This window comes from Acinonyx jubatus, chromosome X (genome assembly GCF_027475565.1).
Source record: "Acinonyx jubatus isolate Ajub_Pintada_27869175 chromosome X, VMU_Ajub_asm_v1.0, whole genome shotgun sequence".
Taxonomy (NCBI): Eukaryota; Metazoa; Chordata; class Mammalia; order Carnivora; family Felidae; genus Acinonyx; species Acinonyx jubatus.
The window spans coordinates 102922390-102942842 of record NC_069389.1 but is presented as its reverse complement, the minus strand read 5'-3'; positions in this window follow the sequence as shown (position 1 = coordinate 102942842).

Sequence of the window (20453 nt, the reverse complement as noted above, 5' to 3'; positions counted from 1 at the left end):
ATTTATATTTCTACAAGCATGTATGAGAATTCCAGTTGCTCTACGTTCTCTACAATATTTGGTATTTACAGTCCTTAATTTAAAAAAATTGATAATATATATCACATAATTAAGCATTTTAACAATTTCCAAGTGTACAATTCAGTGGCATTAAGTACATTCACATTGTTTTGAAAACATCACCAGTATCCATATCTGGAAGATTTTCATTATCACAAATTGAAAGTCTGTACTTATGAAATGATAACTTCATAATCCCCTCTTCTCCTACCTCCTGGTAACCACTATTTTACTTTCTGTCTATATTAATTTGATACCTCTTGTAAGTGGAATCATAGAATATTTGTCCTTTTGTGTCTGGCTTATTTCACTTAGCATAATGTGTTTAAAGTTCATTCACATTGTAACATATCAGAATTTCATTCCATTTTAAAGATTTATTCCTATTTATTATTTATTTATTTTATTTATTTTTATTATATGAAATTTATTGTCAAATTAGTTTCCATACAACACCCAGTGCTCATCCCAAAAGATGCCCTCTTCAATGCCCATCACCTACCCTCAATTTGTTCTCCCACCCCCCATCAACCCTCAGTTTGTTCTCGGTTTTTAAGAGTCTCTTATGCTTTGGCTCTCTCTCCCACTCTAACCTCTGTTTTTTCTTTTTTTCCCTTCCCCTCCCCCATGGGTTTCTGTTAAGTTTCTCAGGATCCACATAAGAGTGAAAACATATGGTATCTGTCTTTCTCTGTATGGCTTATTTCACTTAGTATCACACTCTCCAGTTCCATCCACGTTGCTACAAAGGGCTATATGTCATTCTTTCTCATTGCCATGTAGTACTCCATTGTGTATACAAACCATAATTTCTTTATCCATTCATCAGATTTATTCCTTTTTAATATTCCACTGTAGGTATATACTACATTTTGTTTACCCATTTTTTGTAAATGGACATTTGGGTTGGTTCTACCTTTTGACTATGTGAATAATGCTGCTATGATGAACATGGGTGTACAAATACCTGTTTGAGTCCTTGCTTTCAATTCCTGTGGGTATATACCTAGAAGTGGAGTTTGCTGGATCATATGGTAATTCTATTTTTAATTTTTTGAGATGTTATCATAGTAGTCTTTTAGTTATAGCCATTTTGATATATGTATGTAATGCTATCTCTGGGATTTTAATTTGCATTTCCCTGGTAACTAATTAATATGAGTACCTTTCATCTCTTTACTTGTAATTTGTATGCCCACTTTCTATTGCATTATCTTTTGCATACTGCTTTGTAGGAAGTTTTATATATTCTGAATATGAATCTTTAATAGAATAAATTAATTGCAGATATTTCTTTACGCACCATGGATTGCATTTTCACTCTCTTAATGGCATTTTTTTGATGAACAAATGATTTTAAAATAGTCCAGTTTATCTTTCCTATATGGCTGATGCTTTAAAATTTTTCCTATTTAGAATATATTTGAACCTAAAGCTAATGAAGATACTGTGCTATGTTATATTCTAAAGACTTTGTTATTTTACCTTTCAGATTTGTATGTACAATCTATCTAGAATTATTTTTTGTATATATGAAATAGAAGTCAGTACTTTTTTCATATATGTGACCAAATGATCCCTTCCACTTGTTTGGGAAAAAAAAAACAACCCAGCATTTATCCAGTTCATTACATGTCATCTTGCCTTTGACATAAATCAAATCCTTTATATATGTGGATCTGTTTCTGAGACTTCTTTGATTTTTGTATTTGTCTGCCTTTATAGAAAACCCTTTGTTTTAAATATAGTAGTTTAATAAGTCTTAATATCTTCTAATATAAGCCCTCCAATTTTGATTATCTTTTAAGATTGTCTCAGTTATTCTTTACCTGTTGAATTTCTATGAAACTGTTAGAATCAACTTACAAATTTTCAAAACCAAAAAACCTGCTAGGCTTTGATTGGGATTTCATTTAAATTATAACTTCTTTTTCACAGAATTGTTATGTTTACAATGTTGTCTTCCAGTCCATTACTGTGGTATATCCTTCCTTTTATTTAGGGTTCTTTGATATCTGTCAATATTGGCATGTGATTTTCTGTGTTGAAGTATTGTGAATACATTTCCTTAGATTTATTGCTAGGTATTTGATGTTTTTACAGTTTTATACATGTTACCTATTTTTTAAAAAAAAATTATAAGAGGAGAATGGTATCTTTATAAAAAAATATATTTTCTAATGACAATTCTGTAGAAGTATAATTTTTTTTTAAGTTTATTTATTTTTGGGTTGGGGGGCAGGGGGAAGGGAAAGAGACAGAGAATCCCAAGCAGGCTCCATGTAGTCAATGCAGAGCTTGATCTCATGAACCATAAGATCATGACCTGAGTCAAAAACCAAGAGTTGGATGCTCAGCTTACTGAGCCACCCAGGCGCCCTAGAAGTATGTTTTCAAAAATATATATTGACCTTGTATTCTGTGAATAGACTACATTCATTTATTAATTCTAATTTTCTATCTAAAGGTTATTTTGGATTTTCTATGTACCCAATCATGTCACCTGAAAATATTAACTACATGTATTATATATTACTTATTGTATTGGCTAGGACCTCCAGCATAATGTTGCATATATTTGGTGATGATAGGATCCTTGTCTTGTTCCCAATTCCAGTTTAAAAACTTTCAATATATTACTATTAAATATAAATCTTGCTATATTTTGGATATACTATCAAATGTTTAAATTCCCTTCTATCCCTTTGTTAAATGTTGTTTTTCTTATCATTGTTAATGGATGATGAATGGTATAAAATACTTTTTCATCATCTACTGACATGATCACATGATTTTTCTTCTTTTGTTACAGAGATAAGTTAATTGTTTGGTTTTTAGTTCTAACTACCCAAGTTTTGGGGTATGGTGGCAATTTATCTTACTCTATTATCTTTAAATTCCTTGGATTCAATTTGTTAATATTTTCTTTAGATCATTGACATATGTGCTCATGAGAAAGAATGCCATATATTTTTTATTTCTGTTAAAGTCCTTTTCAGGTTTTAGTACCTTTAGTTATGGTTGCCTCATAAGACTAGTTGGGAAGTATTTTTTATTTCATCCTTAGAAATATTTAAGAATAATTGAGATTTTTTATTAAATATTTGGAAGAATTTATTGTTTAATTCATTTCTTCCTGGAGATTTTTTATTTGTTGAATTTTAATTACAGACTTAATTTCCTTAATAGTTACTAAGCTAATCAAATATTTATTTATCTATGTCCCAATATTGGTAAGTTTTTAAAATTGTTTATTTAATGTAAATTTTCATAAATTTTGAGAAAAAAATTTTGTCAGTGTTTTTCATTATACCCTTATAAAATTTATTTTTAATAAATTACCCACAAAGTTAGTATCCTAAAACACACATACGTATTATTTCACATTGTTTCAGAAGGTCACAGATCTGGGAGCAGTATATTGGGTGTTTCTGAATCAAAGTCTCTTCATGAGGTTGTAGTCAAGGTGTGAGGTGGGTCTGTAGTCATATGAAGGCTTTACCATGGCTGAAGGATCTACTTCCAAGATGTCTCACATGACTATTCACAGGAAGTATCATTTGCTCATTGGCTTTTGGGTGGACGCCCCAGTTCCTAGCTTCTCCATAGGTGACTTGGCATCTGTCTTCCTTCAGAGCAAATAACCCAAAAGAGAGAACAATCAAGAAGCTGAAGCACCTTTATAATTTACTCTCCAAAATTGCACACCATCACTTCTTATTCTATTTGGTAAATGTAAGTGGCAAAGTCCAGTCCATACTCAAGCAGACAAGAGAATTTGGATCTACCTCTTAAAAGGAAAAGTATCAAAGAATTTGTGGGCATTTTAAAACCGCCACAACACTTTTGTTAGTTTTTTCATATCCACAGGATCTGATATTGGTTATTTGCACCTTCTTACTTCTTTTTAAACATCTTATTAGGGTTTATCTATTTTATTAATCTTTTCAAAAATTCACTTTTGGTTTACTAATGTTCTCCCTTATGTTTGTTTTCTATTTTATTAAAATCTGCTCTTTGTTATTTCCTTCCTCCTACTTTGCATTTATGTTGCTATTATTTTACCTTCTTTTTGAGATAGATAACTGAAATGATTTTTAGGCATCCTTCTTTCTAATATAATATTTTGAGATTATAAATATCTCCATAAGCATATATTTAAAGGTATTCTGTAAGATTTGATATACTCACTATTATTTAGTTCAAGATATTTCATTTCTCATTCTTATTCCTTCTTTTTGGTCCATGGGATATTTAAACATAGATTTTTTTTTTACTTTTTAAGATATTTGATGATTTTCTAGTTATAATTGTTGTTTATTTCCAGCTTAATTATACTGTGGTCAGAGAACACATGATTTCAGTAATTTGAAAAATGTTGAGATTTGTGATAAGATGCATCTTTTAAATTTTGGTTAATTTTCCATTTACATTTGAGTAGAATTAATGTTTTCCAATTGCTATGTGTAGCCCTTGTTAAAATGTCATTTAGATTAAGTTTGTCAATCACATTATTCACATCTTATACAGTATTACTGATTTTATATGTGACTATTTTATTTAAGTTAAAATATTTGTGATTATGGATTTAAAAAATTTTTATGCCTATTATTTTTTGTTCTGTATATTTTTATTTTATATTAAGTACTAACATTTTGGGACTGTTAGTACATACATTTTTGATGTATGGGGCCTTTATCATTATAAAGTATCTTTATTTACAACATTTCTCTTAGTATGGCCTAAAAATTATCTAAAACATTGTTTTAGTATTCAGAAAGTTTTTTCATTTCACTTTCATTTTTAAAAGACATTTTCACTAAGTATACACCCCTAGGTTAACAGTTTTTCTATTATCTTCTGCTTTACCTTTTTTAAAATAAGGCAGTTATAAATCATATTGTTGGTCCTTTGAAATCTATATGTTTTTTATCGCTGTTTTAAGATTTTATTTCATTGTATTTGTTTTATGAGATGCTTAGGTATTGTTTTTATTATATTTTTTCTGCTTTTGATTTATAGCAAAACTGGCAAAATTCTTCACTGGTGTATTTTGAAATATTTGTTCTGCCCCATTCACTCTCTCTTCTTCGCCATGTCCTTTATATTCATTATGTTCTCTTCTATATGTTTTATCTTTATCTCTCTCTCTATAATTCCAATATGCAGGATCGATCAAATGTACTAACGTATTTTCCAGTTCACTGCTCATTCTTTTTTAAAAAAAATTTTAACATTTTATTTATTTTTGAGAGACAGACAAAGACAGAGTGCGAGCAGGGGAGGGGCAGAGGGAGAGGGAGACACAGAATCCAAAGCAAGCTCCAGGCTCTGAGCTGTCAGCACAGAGCCCAACGCGGGGCTCGAACCCACAAACCGTGAGATCTTGAAGTGAGCTGAAGTCAGACGCTTAACCTACTGAGCCGCCCCAGCTCCCCACTGCTCATTCTTTAATTGTTTCTAATCTTTTCTGAGACACTGCTCATACTTTTTTTTTTAATGTATTTTTTAATTTACATTTAAGTTAGTTATCATATAGTGCAACAATGATTTCAGGAGTAGATTCCTTAATACCTCTTACCCATTTAGCCCATTCCCCCCCTCCCACAAACCCTCCAGCAACCCTGTGTTTGTTCATTCTTTAATTGTTTCTAATCTTTTCTGAGACCAGGCCCATTTATTAAATTCTTAATTTCTTCTTTTATTTTTTTAGTTTTATGTTTTACATTTAATTTTTATTGACTGCAGTTTTCTGTTGAACTCCATCATTTCATGTATCTTTTAGAACATATTTAACATATGTTTCTTAAGCTATGCTTTGATAATTTCAGTAATTTTATCTCCTTTATATTACTTTATATTGCCTTTTTTATGCTATTTTTTTACTCATTTTATCCTTTTTTCTGGCATGCTTAGTATTTTGTATTTAATTTAATGATTTTTACTAAAAATTATTACCATAATTTAAGAGTACGGCATATATTTTCTTCCTGCAGAGAGGATTTTCTTTTACATCTAAGGAAAAATTAGAAGAGGACGAGATCACCTTAATCAAGTCTTGAATTTAGTTTATTTTTAAAATCGGTTTTGTTCCCTGTGGGAGCTAGACTAATTCTGATTTCTCCTTATTACTAGAGAGTTGTTTTTCAGGAGTACCAACTGCCACGACCGGCCTGTTTTCAGGGTTGTTCTTCCTTGAGAGGATGTGAATATCATTTCTGAGTTATTCTAATCCATGAGATTTCTGAAAGCTTGTTATATCTCCACCGCTTGCCATCCACTAATTTCTGTTTGATTTACTAGTCTCTCTGTTGCTGATTAAAAATTGGCAAGTACCTCAATGGGAAAATAGAACTGTATTTTGGCCTCAGTTCTTTGTTCTCCACCTCCCGCCTCCAGAATCTTAGACCCCCAAATGTTTATTGTCATAGAAATTATCCAATACATTCAAATAGATTAATTTAAATTTTTTCTTTCCTGGTTGCTATTGGCAGGAAGGCATCTATCATAAAGTAGTCTGCTATATCTGGAAGAAGAAGTACTAAGAAAGTTATGAAAATGAATGAGAAATCAAAGGTTACATGGTGGGGGGAGCCAAGCCTCATAGTTTACTTACTAACTCATTTTATTCATTCACTCAGAAAAAAAATTTTTGAATGTATATTCTAGGCTACACTAAATGTAAGGCATTGTGGTGGTTATGTTGGTAAATTTGATATGAACTTTGAACAGATGATGATAGTTCGTCTTCAAATGAGGAGTATGATTATTTTAATTTTTTGTACTGTGTTTCAAGGGAGAGAAAAAACTGTGATTATTTTAAAAAGTTCTTGCAGGAAATACAAAATGTGTACATGCATTTCTGATAGAATGTAAAAAGTGCCATGGGGGAGAAAAACATAAAGGAATGTGAGGAAAAAATTCAGAAAAACGTGAAAATATTCTAGATGGATAATCTGGAAGGTCCATGGATTAGGAAGCATTTAAATGAGACTTTGTAGACTAAGTTGAATTTGGATATGCAGAAATGAGAGAAAGACATATCAGGCAGAGAAAATTATGTTAGCAAGATCATAGGCACATGGGTGGAAAGATGTAAAATATGTTCTTTAGATGAATAGTAGACTAGTTTGCATACAATATAGAATACATAGAGGGGAATGTTGAAATATGGGTCTGAAAGGGAATGAGATGGATCATGGAGTGTTCTAAATACAATTCTTAGGAATTTAGTTTTCACTATTTCAAATATTAACTTGACTATTTTACTTCTTCATTCCCTCTTGTAGCAATTTTTAAACTCATTATTTTATTTTGTTTTCTTTTTCATTTTTTTTTCCACTGTATTTTTTTACCACACTCTCTTCATCTAGGCACTGACAAAATGGGAGAAGTAAAGAATTCATAGGTATCTGTTGATCATGATTTTTTCCTAAATAGTAGAAGAAAAACTTCAAACAGAGGTAAAGACTTGATAATTATCTGCATCATTTAATAATGGAATGATCATTAACAGCTTAAAACTGTGAATAATGGGGAGACTTCTGGGAATATGGTGGAGTAGGAGGATACTAAGCTCACCTTGTTTCATGGACACACATAGATAACAGCCACATCAGTGCAGCTAACCCAGAAATTGACCCAAAGTCTGACAGGGCAGATTTTTCACAGTTAATCATAGAAAGGAGGCCACATCAAAAAGGGTATGAGGAACAGAGACATAGTTGGGATACAAACTACTAGCAAGACTAACTACAGACAAGAGGGACACCACAAGCACAGAGAAGGGAGAGGACCAGATCCCACCCCAGATACCCCAGATGTTGCACTGAGAAACTGAGTCTTCATAACATTTGGCTTTAAAAACAAAGTGAGGCTTAACTTCTTTAGCTTTTACATTCAGTAGGGCTTAACTCAATGTACTTTAAGAGTAGGCTTCTTCAAGGAGAGCCAGAGAGCAATAGGAAAGCATAGAAGCAGCAGTTGGAAAAGTACCAGGTTTATACATGAAGAAAATTTATTTACTAATCTGAGGGCAGAAATCTGATCTGCTGCTAACTGTACCCACAAACAAAAAAAACCTCTTGAGGTGCAGCACAGGGAGAAAGCACTACTGTTAAGGGTCACTGCAGTCCTGGCAGATGGACTGGGGGCAGGGATCTGGTTTGACTGCAGGTCCCATTGCAATAAAAGTTTCTCAGGGGACAGTGCACAGAGAACTCCCTTTAGTTCCATGTGATCACAGCCCCAGCAAACAGGCTGAGACTAGGAATCTTGTCAAACTGCTGACTCCACCTAACTATAAGTCCACTGCAGCCCCAAACTTACCCCTTAACAGCACAGAAACCAAAGCCTGCCCACAACAGGCAAACTGGACTATTGCACTTGACTGGAGTGAAGACAAATGTACTCAGCTATAACAGTGAAGGACACACAACCCATATAGGAGACACTCCTAAAGTACCTGGTTCTGGTAAGCAGGGGACATTGCACTATAGAACAACATAGGACCTCTTTTTCATAAGGATACCACTTTCAAGATCAGGAGACATAGCTGACTTTCCTAATACATAGAAACAAACAGAATTGGACAAAATGAAGAGAAAGGGAAATATGTCCCAAATGAAAGAATAAGACAAAACCACAGCAAAAGAGCTAAATGAAATGGAGGTAAACAACTCACAGTAATGGTCATAAAGATACTTAGTAGACTTGAGAGTGGAGGATCTCAGTGAGACCTTCAATAAAGAGATCGAAAATATGAAAAGAACTAGCCAGAGATGAAGTCAATTGCTGAAATTAAAAATACACCAGAAGATTCAATAGCAGATCATAAGAAGCAGGAGAATGGGTAAGTGAGCTAGAAGACACAGTGATGGAAAGTAACCAAGCTGAACAGGAAAAATAAAAAATAAAATAAAACAAAACAATAGGTTAAGGGAATTCACTGACATCAAGCATGGTAACATTCACATTATAGGGATCCCAAAAGGAGAAGAAAGAGAAAAGGGGACAGAGAATTTAGTTCAAGAAATAATAGCTGAAAACTTTCTTAGAGACATCCAGGTCCAAGAGACACAGAGAGACCCCAGCAAAATCAACCTGAGGAGGTCCACACCAACATACATAATTAAAGTGGCAAAAATTAGTGATAGAGAATTTTTAAATCATCAAGAGAAAGCAGTTACATACAAGGGAAACCCCATAAGGCTATCATCTGAGTTTTCAGTAGAATCTTCACAGGTCAGAATGAAGTGGCATGAAATGTTCAAAGTGCTGAAAGGAAAAACCTACAACCAAGATTACTCTACCCAGCAAGGCTATCATTCAGAATACAAGGGGAGCTACATATTTTCCCAGACAAGCAAAAGTTAAAGGAGTTCATCACCACTAAAGCAACCTTACAAGAAATGTTAAAGGGAACTCTTTGAGTAGAAAGAAAAGGTCATAATCAGGAGTAGTAAGAAAATTAAGAAAGGAAAATATTTCACAGGTAAATACAAACAATAAAGTAGTAGATTAATCACGTATAAAGCCAGTACAGAAGTTAAAACACAAAAGTAGTAAAATAAATTATGTTAATAAAAATCAGTCAAGGGATGCACAAAATAAAAGAACGTTAAGTATGACATCATATACATAAAACATATGGAGAGGGAGTAAAAATTTAGTGTGTTTAGAATGGGTTCAAACTTAAGTGACTATCAACTTCTTATAGACTGCTACATGCATAAGACATTATATATGAACCTAGAGGACAAATATAAAACCTGTAATAGATACACCAAAAATAAGGAGAAAGATATCCAAACATATCACTAAAAAAAGCCATCAAACCAAAAGGGAAGAGAACAAGAGAAGAATAAAGGAGCAGAGAACTACAAAAACAACCATAAAACAAGAAACAAAAGTACATACCTGTTAATAGTTACTTTGAATGTAAATGGATTAAATACCTCAATCAAAAGACACAGGGTGACTGAATGCATAAAAAAGAAAGATCCGTCTACATGCTGCCTACAGGATACTCACTTCAGACCTAAAGACATGTGCAGATTGAAGTGAAATGATGGAAAAATATTTATCATTCATATGGAATAAAAAAGAAAGCTGGGGTAGCAATACTTATATTGGACTGACTAGATGTTAAAATGAAGTGTATGAAAACAGACAAAGAAGAACACTAAAATAATGATAAATTATCAAGAGGTTATAACAATTGTAAATATAATTGCATCCAAATTGGGAGAACAAAAATACATAATGCAACTATTAATGAATATAAAAGAAGAAATTGACAGGAATGCAATAATACTAGAGGACTTTAACATCCCATTTACATCAATGGATAGACAGAAAATGAACAAGTAAACAGTGGCTTTGAATGATACTCTGGATCAGAAGGACCTAACATATATTCAGAATATTTCAACCCCAAACAACAGAATAACAATCGTTTAAAGTGCACACAGAACCATGTCCAAAATAGACCACATAGTAGGCCACATAGCAAATTTCAATTCAAAATGATTGAAATCATACAATGCGTATTTTCTGATTATGAAACTAGAAACCGATCACAGGAAAAAAATATGGAATGAACACAAATACATGCAGGCTAAATAACATGCTACTAAGCAAAGAATGGGTCAACCAAGAAACCTAAGAAGAAATAAAAATTACATGGAGACAAATTAAAATAAAAACACAGTGGTCCAAATATTTGGGATGCTGCAAAAGCTATTCTAAGAAAGAAGATTGTAGCAATATAGGCCTACCTCAAGAAGAAGAAAATATCTCAAATAAATAACCTAACATTACACCTAAAGGAGCTAGAAAATGAACAGTAAACACAGTCCAAAGACAGTGACAGGAAGGAAATAATAAATACTAGAGCATAAATAAATGAAATATAAACTAACAAAAACAATAGAACAGATCAATGAAACCAGGAGTTAGTGTTTTGAAAAGATCAACAGATTAATAAAACTTTAATCCAACTCATCGGGAGAGAGACAGATAGAGAGAGAAGAATTGATATAAAATCAGAAATAAAAGAGGAGAAATAATATAAACCACAGAAATACAAAGGATTATTAGAGAATATTATGAAATATCATATGCCAGCAAATTCCACAAACTAGAAAAAATTGATAAATTCCTAGGAACATAAACTTTTGAAACTATGTTGGAACGAAGTAGAAAATTTGAACAGAACCAATTACTAGCAATTAATTTAAATCAGTAATCAAAAAAAAAAAAAACTTCCAACAAACAGAATTCCAGCACCAAATGGCTTCATAGGTGAATTCTTCCAAATATTTAAAGGAGAGTTAATGCCTATTCTTTTTAAAATAATACAAAAGAATAAAAGAGATGGAATTTAAGAAACAAAACAAATGAACATAGGGGAAGGGAAGGAAAAATAAGGTAAAAACAGAGAGGAGGGCAAACCATAAGAGACTCTTAAATACAGAGAAGAAACTGAGGGTTGCTTGAGGGGAGGTGGATGGTGGGATGGACTAAATGGGTGATGGGCAATAGGGAGGGCACTTGTTAGGATGAGCACTGCGCATTGTATGTAAGTGATGAATCACTGGGTTCTATTCCTGAAACCAATACTACATGATATGTTAACTAACTTGAATTTAAATAATATATTAAAAATATGTTAAGCTGAAAAAAGAAAATAAAGGAGGAAGGAAAGCTTCCAAATTCATTCTAGGAGGCCAGCATTACCCTGATACCAAAATCATATAAGACACTCCAAAAGAGAAAACTACAGGCCAATGTCTCTGATTAACACAGATGTAAAAATCCTCAAGAAAATATTAGCATATTAAATCCAACAATACATTAAAAAAAATCATTCACTCTGATCAAGCAGGATTTATTCCTGCATTGCAAGGGTGGCTTAGTATTTGCAAATTAATCAATGTAATACATCACATTAATAGGAAAGAATAAAAACTATATGATCATCTCACTATATGCATAAAAAGCATTTCACAAAATATAATATTCATTCATGATAAAAACTCAACAAAGTAGGTTTAGAGGTAACATACCTTAACACAATAAAGACCTTATATGAAAAAGCCACAGAAAACATAGTCTAATGGTGAAAAACTGAGACCTTTTTTTCCTTTAAGATCAGGAAGAAATCAAGGATGTCTATTCTCACCATTTTTATTCAACATAGTACTGGAAGTCCTAGCCCCAGCAGTCTCATAGGACATAAATAAAAGGCATCCAAGTTGGTAAAGAAGTAAAACTTTAACCATTTGCATATCACATGATACTATATGTAGAAAACCCTAGAGACTCCACCAAATTAATATACAGAAACCTGTTGCATTTTTGTATACTAATAATGAAGTAGCAGAGATTTAAGAAAACAAGGTAATTTACTATTGTAACAAATAGAATAAAATACTTACAAATAAGCATAACCAAGGAGATGAAAGACCCATACTCAGAAAACTATAAAACATTGATGAATTGAAGATGACAGAAACAAATGGAAAGATATTCCATGCTCATGGATTTAAAGAATATTATTAAAATGTTCATATTACCTGGGACACCTGGGTATCTCAGGTGGTTAAGCATCCAACTTTTGATTTCACCTGAGGTCATGACCTCACGGTTCTTGAGTTTGAGCCTCACATGGGGTTCTATGCTGACAGTGCATAGCCTGCTTGGGATTCTTTTTCTTTCCTTCCTTCTCTGCCCCTTCCCTTCTCTCCTTCTCTCTCTGTCTCTCTCTGTCTTTCTCTCTGTATCTTTGTCTCTCTGTGTCTCTTTCTCTCTCAAAAATAAAGAAAGCCTTTTTATTTTTTTATCTTTTACACTTATACTTTTATTTTTTTTATTTTTTTAAATATATAATTTATTGTCAAATTGGTTTCCATACAACACCCAGTGTTCATCCCAATACCTCAATACCTCCCTAATACCCTCCCTTTCCTCCCACCCCCCATCAACGCTCAGTTTGTTCTCAGTTTTTAAGAGTCTCTTATGCTTCGGCTCCCTCCCTCTCTAAACTCTTTTTTTTTCTTCCCCTCTCTTTTTTTTCTTTTTTTTCTTCCCCTCTCTTTTTTTTTCTTCCCCTCCCCCATGGACTTATGTTAAGTTTCTCAGGATCCACCTAAGAGTGAAAACATATACTATCTGTCTTTCTCTGTATGACTTCTTTCACTTAGCATAACACTTTCCGGTTCCATCCACATTGCTACAAAAGGCCAGATTTCATTCTTTCTCATTGCCACGTAGTATTCCATTGTGTATATAAACCACAATTTCTTTATCCATTCGTCAGTTGATGGACATTTAGGCTCTTTCCATAATTTGGCTATTGTTGAGAGTGCTGCTATAAACATTGGGGTACAAGTGCCCCTATGCATCGGTACTCGTGTATCCCTTGGGTAAATTCCTAGCAGTGCTATTGCTGGGTCATAGGGTAGGTCTATTTTTAATTTTTTGAGGAACCTCCACACTGTTTTCCAGAGTGGCTGCACCAGTTTGCATTCCCACCAACAGTGCAAGAGGGTTCCTGTTTCTCCACATCCTCGCCAGCATCTATAGTCTCCTGATTTGTTCATTTTAGCCACTCTGACTGGCGTGAGGTGGTATCTGAGTGTGGTTTTGATTTGTATTTCCCTGATGAGGAGCGACGTTGAGCATCTTTTCATGTGCCTGTTGGCCATCCAGATGTCTTCTTTAGAGAAGTGTCTGTTCATGTTTTCTGCCTGTTTCTTCACTGGATTATTTGTTTTTCGGGTGTGGAGTTTGGTGAGCTCTTTATAGATTTTGGACACTAGCCCTTTGTCTGATATGTCATTTGCAAATATCTTTTCCCATTCCGTTGGTTGCCTTTTAGTTTTGTTGATTGTTTCCTTTGCTGCGCAGAAGCTTTTTATCTTCATGAGGTCCCAATAGTTCATTTTTTATTTTAATTCCCTTGTCTTTGGGGATGTGTCAGTAAGAAATTGCTTTGGCTGAGGTCAGAGAGGTATTTTCCTGCTTTCTCCTCTAGGGTTTTGATGGTTTCCTGTCTCATATTCAGGTCCTTTATCCATTTTCAGTTTGTTTTTGTGAATGGTGTAAGAAAGTGGTCTAGGTTCATCCTTCTGCATGTTGCTGTCCAGTTCTCCCAGCACCATTACTTAAAGAGACTGCCTTTGTTCCACTGGATATTCTTTCCTGCTTTGTCAAAGATTAGTTGGCCATACTTTTCTGGGTCTAGTTCTACGGTTTCTATTCTATTCCATTGGTCTATGTGTCTGTTTTTGTGCCAATACCATGCTGTCTTGTAGTAGAGGCTAAAGTCTGGGATTGGGATGCCTCCTGCTTTGGTCTTCTTCTTCAAAATTACTTTGGCTATTCGGGGCCTTTTGTGGTTCCATACAAATTTTAGGATTGCTTGTTTTAGTTTTGAGAAGAATGCTGGTGCAATTTTGATTGGGATTGAATTGAATGTGTAGATACCTTTGGGTAGTATTGACATTTTAACAATATTTATGCTTCCAATCCATGGGAATGGAATGTTTTTCCATTTCTTTATATCTTCTTCAATTTCCTTCATAAGCTTTCTATTATTCTCAGCATACAGATCTTTTACATCTTTGGTCAGGTTTATTCCTAGGTATTTTATGCTTCTTGGTGCAATTGTGAATGGGATCAGTTTCTTTATTTGTCTTTCTGTTGCTTCATTGTTAGTGTATAATAATGCAACTGATTTCTGTACATTGATTTTGTATCCTGCCACTTTGCTGAATTCATGTATCAGTTCCATCAGACTTTTGGTGGAGTCTGTCGGGTTTTCCATGTATAATATCATGTCCTCTGCAAAAAGTGAAAGCTTAACCTCATCTTTGCCATATTTGATGCCTTTGATTTCCTTTTGTTGTCTGATTGCTGATGCTAGAACTTCCAACACTATGTTAAACAACAGTGGTGAGAGTGGATATCCCTGTCGTGTTCCTGATCTCAGGGAGAAAGTTTTCAGTTTTTCCCCATTGAGGATGGTATTAGCTGTAGGCTTTCATAAATGGCTTTTGTAATGTTTAAATATGTTCCTTCTATTCCGACTTTATTAAGGGTTTTTATTAAGAAAGGATGCTGAATTTTGTCAAATGCTTTTTCTGCATCGATTGACAGGATCATATGGTTCTTATCTTTTCTTTTATTTACGTGATGTATCACATTGATTGATTTGGAAATGTTGAACCAGTGCAGCCCAGGAATGAATCCCACTTGATCATGGTGTATAATTATTTTTATATGCGCTTGAATTCGATTTGAGAATTTTTCCATCCATATTAATCAAGGATATTTGGCCTCTAGTTCTCTTCTGTTACTGAGTCTCTGTCTGGTTTAGGAATCAAAGTAATCCTGGCTTCATAGAATGAGTCTGGAAGTTTTCCTTCCCTTTCTATTTTTTGGAACAGCTTGAGAAGGATAGGTATTACCTCTTCTTTAAATGTCTGGTAGAATTCCCCAGGGAAGTCATCTGGTCCTGGACTCTTATTTGTTGGGAGATTTTCAACAAATAACTGATTCAATTTCTTCACTGGTTATGGGTCTGTTCAAGTTTTCTATTTCTTCCTATTTGAGTTTTGGGAGTGTGTGGGTGCTTAGGAATTTGTCCATTTCTTCCAGGTTGACCAGTTTGTTGGCATATAATTTTGCATAGTATTCCCTGATAATTGCTTGTATTTCTGAGGGATTGAGTATAATAATTCCATTTTCACTCATGATTTTATGTATTTGGGTCATCTCCCTTTTCTTTTTGAGAAGCCTGGCTAGAGGTTTATCAATTTTGTTTATTTTTTTAAAAAACCAACTCTTAGTTTCCTTGATCTGCTCTACGGTTTTTTTAGGTTTTATATTGTTTATTTCTGCTCTGATCTTTATTATTTCTCTTCTTCTGCTGGGTTTGGGGTGTCTTTGCTGTTCTACTTCTATTTCCTTTTGGTGTGCTGTTAGATTTTGTATTTGGGATTTTTCTTGTTTCTTGAGATAGGCCTGGATTGCAATGTATTTTCCTCTCAGGACTGCCTTCGTTGCATCCCAAAGCATTTGGATTGTTGTGTTTTCATCTTCATTTGTTTCCATATATTTTTAATTTCTTCTCTAATTGCCTGGTTGACCCATTCATTCTCTAGTTGGGTGTTCTTTAACCTCCATGCTTTTGGAGGTTTTCCAGACTTTTTCCTGTGATTCATCTCACGTTTCATAACATTGTGGTCTGAAAGTGTGCATAATATGATCTCAGTGCTTTTATAGTAATGAAGGGCTGTTTTGTGACCCAGTATATGATCTATCTTGGAGAATGTTCCATGTGCACTTGAGAAGAAAGTATACTCTGTTGCTTTGGGATGCAGAATTCTAAATATATCTGTCAAGGCCATCTGATCCAATGTATCATTCAGGGTCCATGTTTCATTATTGATCCTGTGTCTAGATGATCTGTCCATTGTTGTAAGTGGAGTATTAATGTCCCCTGCAATTACCACATTCTTATCAATAAGGTTGCTTATGTTTGTGATTGTTTCATATATTTGGGGGCTCCCATATTTGGCACATAGACATTTATAATTGTTAGCCTTTCCTGATGGATAGACCCTGTAATTATTATATAATGCCCTTCTTCATCTCTTGTTACAGCCTTTAATTTAGTCTAGTTTGTCTGATACAAGTTGGGTACTCCAGCTTTCTTTTGAGTTCCAGTAGCATGATAGATAGTTCTCCATCCCCTCATTTTCAATCTGAAGGTGTCCTCATGTCTACAAGGAGTCTCTTGTAGACAGCAAATAGATGGGTCTTGTTTTTTTATCCATTCTGATACCCTATGTCTTTTTTTTGGTGTATTTAGTCCATTTACATTCAGTGTTATTATAGAAAGATATGGTTTTAGAGTCATTGTGATGTCTGTAGGTTTCATGCTTGTAGTGATGTCTCTGGTACTTTGTGGTCTTTGCAACATTTCACTCACAGAATTCCCCTTAGGATCTCTTATAGGGCTGGTTTAGTGGTGATGAATTCCTTCAGTTTTGTTTGTTTGGGGGAACGTTTATCTCTCCTTCTAGTCTGAATGACAAACTTGTTGGATAAAGGATTCTTGGCTGCATATTTTTTCTGTTCACACATTGAAGATTTCCTGCCATTCCTTTCTGGCCTGCCAAGTCTCAGTAGATAGGTCTGCCAGTAGTCTTTATGGTTGTCCCTTTGTAGGTTAGAGCATGTTTATCCCTAGCTGCTTTCAGAATTTTCCCTTGTATTTTGCCTTGTATTTTGTCCTTGTATTTTGCCAGTTTCACTCTGATATTTCGTGCAGAATGATTCACGTTACGTTTGAAAGGAGTTCTCTGTGCCTCTTTGATTTCAATGCCTTTTTCCTTTCCCAGATCAGGGAAGTTCCCAACTATGATTTGTTCAAGTACACCTTCCACCCCTTTCTCTCTCTTTTCCTCTTCTGGAATTCCCATTATAAGGATATTGTTCCATTTGATTGCATCACTTAGTTATCTAATTTTCCCCTCATACTCCTGGATTTTTTTTATCTTTTCTCATCTTCCTCTTTTTCCCTAATTTTGTCTTCTAATTCACCTATTCTCTCCTCTGCCTCTTCAATCCGAGCTGTGGTCGCCTCCATTTTATTTTTCAGGTCATTTATAGCATTTTTTTTTTAGCTCCTCATGACTATTTCTTAGTCCCTTGATCTCTGTGTCAATAGATTCTCTGCTGTCCTCTATACTTTTTTTCAAGCCCAGCGATTAATTTTATGACTATTACTCTAAATTTTTTTTCTGTTATATTGCTTAAATCGTTTTTGATCAATTCATTAGCTGTCTCTACTTCCTGGAATTTCTTTTGAGGAGAGTTCTTCTGTTTCATCCTTTTGGGTAGCCCCTGGGGTGGCGCGGGGCACTTCCCCTGTGCTGTCTGGAGTAACTTTTTTGGTGGGTGGGGCCACAGTCATACCAGGTGTCTGCCCCCAGCCCACTGCTGAGGCCACAGTCAGAATGGTGTGTACATTATCTTCCCCTCTCCCAGGGGCAGGACTCACTGTGGAGTGGTGTTGCCCCTGTCTGGGCTACTTGCACACTGCCAGGCTTGTGGTGCTGCTTCAATGGGATCAGGCCTATTAGCTGGGGTGCATCAGCAAGTTGCAAGGTGGTGGGGGGGGAGGAGCAGGTTCACCTTGCTTTCCATGGGTGGTCCCATGCAGGAGGGGCCCTGCAGCACTGGAGGAAGGCAGACCCTTTGGAGGGATGAATCCACAGAAGCACAGTGTTGGGTGTTTGTGTGGTGCAAGCAAGTTCAGTGAAGGGAACTGGTTTCCTTTGGATTTCAGCTGGGGGATGGGAGAGGGAGATGGTGCTTGCCAGTGCCTTTGGTCCCCCACGGAGCTGAGCTCTGTCTTCCAGGGCTCAACAACTCTCCCTACCAGTGTCCTCTCGCCCTCCTGCTCTCCAAGCAGAATTGTTGACTTATAACATTCCAGATGTCAATTCCCCCTGGCTGTCAGAACTCATGCAGTCTGGCTCCTCCGCTTTTGCAAGCCAGACTTCGGGGGTTCTGCCTTGCCGGGTGGGCTGCCCCTGCACTGCCCTGGTTCCCTCCCACCAGTCCCTGTAGCGAGCACTGCCTCTCTGCCTTTCCTACCCTCTTCCATGGGCCTCTGCTTGGCTCCAGAGAGTCCATTCTGCTAGTTTTCTGGTGGTTTTCTGGGTTATTTAGGAAGGTGTGGGTGGAATCTAAATGATCAGCAGGATGAGGTGAGCCCAGCACCCTCCTATGCTACTATCTTACCCCAAGCAATCTTGAGAAAGAACAAAGCTGAAGGCATCACAATCCTAGATTTCAAGATATATTACAAAGTTGTATTAACCCAAACAGTATTATAGTGGAGCAAAAATAGACATATAGGTCAATGGAACAGAATAGAGTATATAAATAAACCCAAATGTTTATTTTTAATTAATCTACAGCAAAGCAGTCAAGAATATACAATGGAAAAAACTCTCTTCGATAAGTGGTGCTGGGGAAACTTTACAGCTACATGCAAAAGAATGAAACTGGACCACTTTTTTACTCCACACACAAAAATAAGTTCAAAATGTATTAAAGGCCTAAATGTGAGCCCTGAAACAATAAAATTCCTAGAATATAGCATAGGCTGTAATTTCCTTTACATCAGCCATAGAAAAAATTCTTAGATATGTTTTATCTAGAAAGGAAACAAAAGAAAAATTGAAATATTGGGACTATGTGAAGACAAAAACTTTTTGCAGAGTGAAGGAAATTGTCAATGAAATAAAACAACAATCTACTGAATGAGAGTAGATATTTGTAAATGATATATTTAATTAGGAGTTAAAGCCTAAAATATATAAAGAATGTGTACAGTAAGACACCAAAATATATATAATCCAATTAAAATCAGGCACAGAATGGTAACAGACATTTTTTCAAAGAAGACATACAGATGACCAACAGACACAGGAAAAGATGCTCAACATCATTCATCATCAGGAAAATTTAAATTAAAACCACACTGTGATATCACTTTACTCCTGTCAGAATGGCTAGTATCAAAAAGACAAGAAATACCAAGTATTGGGAAGGATGTGGAGAAAAAGGATCTCTCATGCACTTCTGGTGGGAATAAAAATTGGTGTAGGAACTACAGAAAACAGTATCAAGATTCCTCCAAAAATTAAAAATAAAATTACTATATGATCCAATAATTCCACTACTGGGTATTTACCCAAAGAAAATACAAACACTAATTTGAAAAGATATATGCACCCCTATGTTTATTGTAGTATTATTTACAATAGCCAAGATATGGAAGTAACCCAAGTGTCCATCAATAGATACATGGATGAAAAAGATGTGGTTGTGTATGTGTGTGTGTGTGTGTGCGTGTGTGTGTGTGCGTGATGGATTATTGCTCAGGCATAAAGAATGAAATCTTGCTATTTGCACCAATATGGTTGGAGCTAGAGGGTATAGTGCTAGATGAAATGTCAAAGACAAATACCTTTTGATTTCACTCATATGTGGAATTTAAAAAATAAAACAAAGAAAAAAGCAAGCAAACAAGCAAAATGTTAAATGTGGAGAAGAAACTGGTGGTTGTCAGAGTAGATGTGGGTGGAGGGTGAATGAAAGAGATAAAGTGTATTAAGAGTGCACTTATCTTGGGGTGCCTGGGTGGCTCAGTCAGTTGAGCATCCAAGGCTTGATTTCAGCTCAGGTCACCATCCTAGGGTCATGGGACTGAGCCCTTCATCCAGTTCCACATCAGGCTTTGTATACTGCTTAAGATTTTCTTTTTCTCCCTCTGCCCCTCTTCCCCACTTGCATGCTGTCTCTCTTTC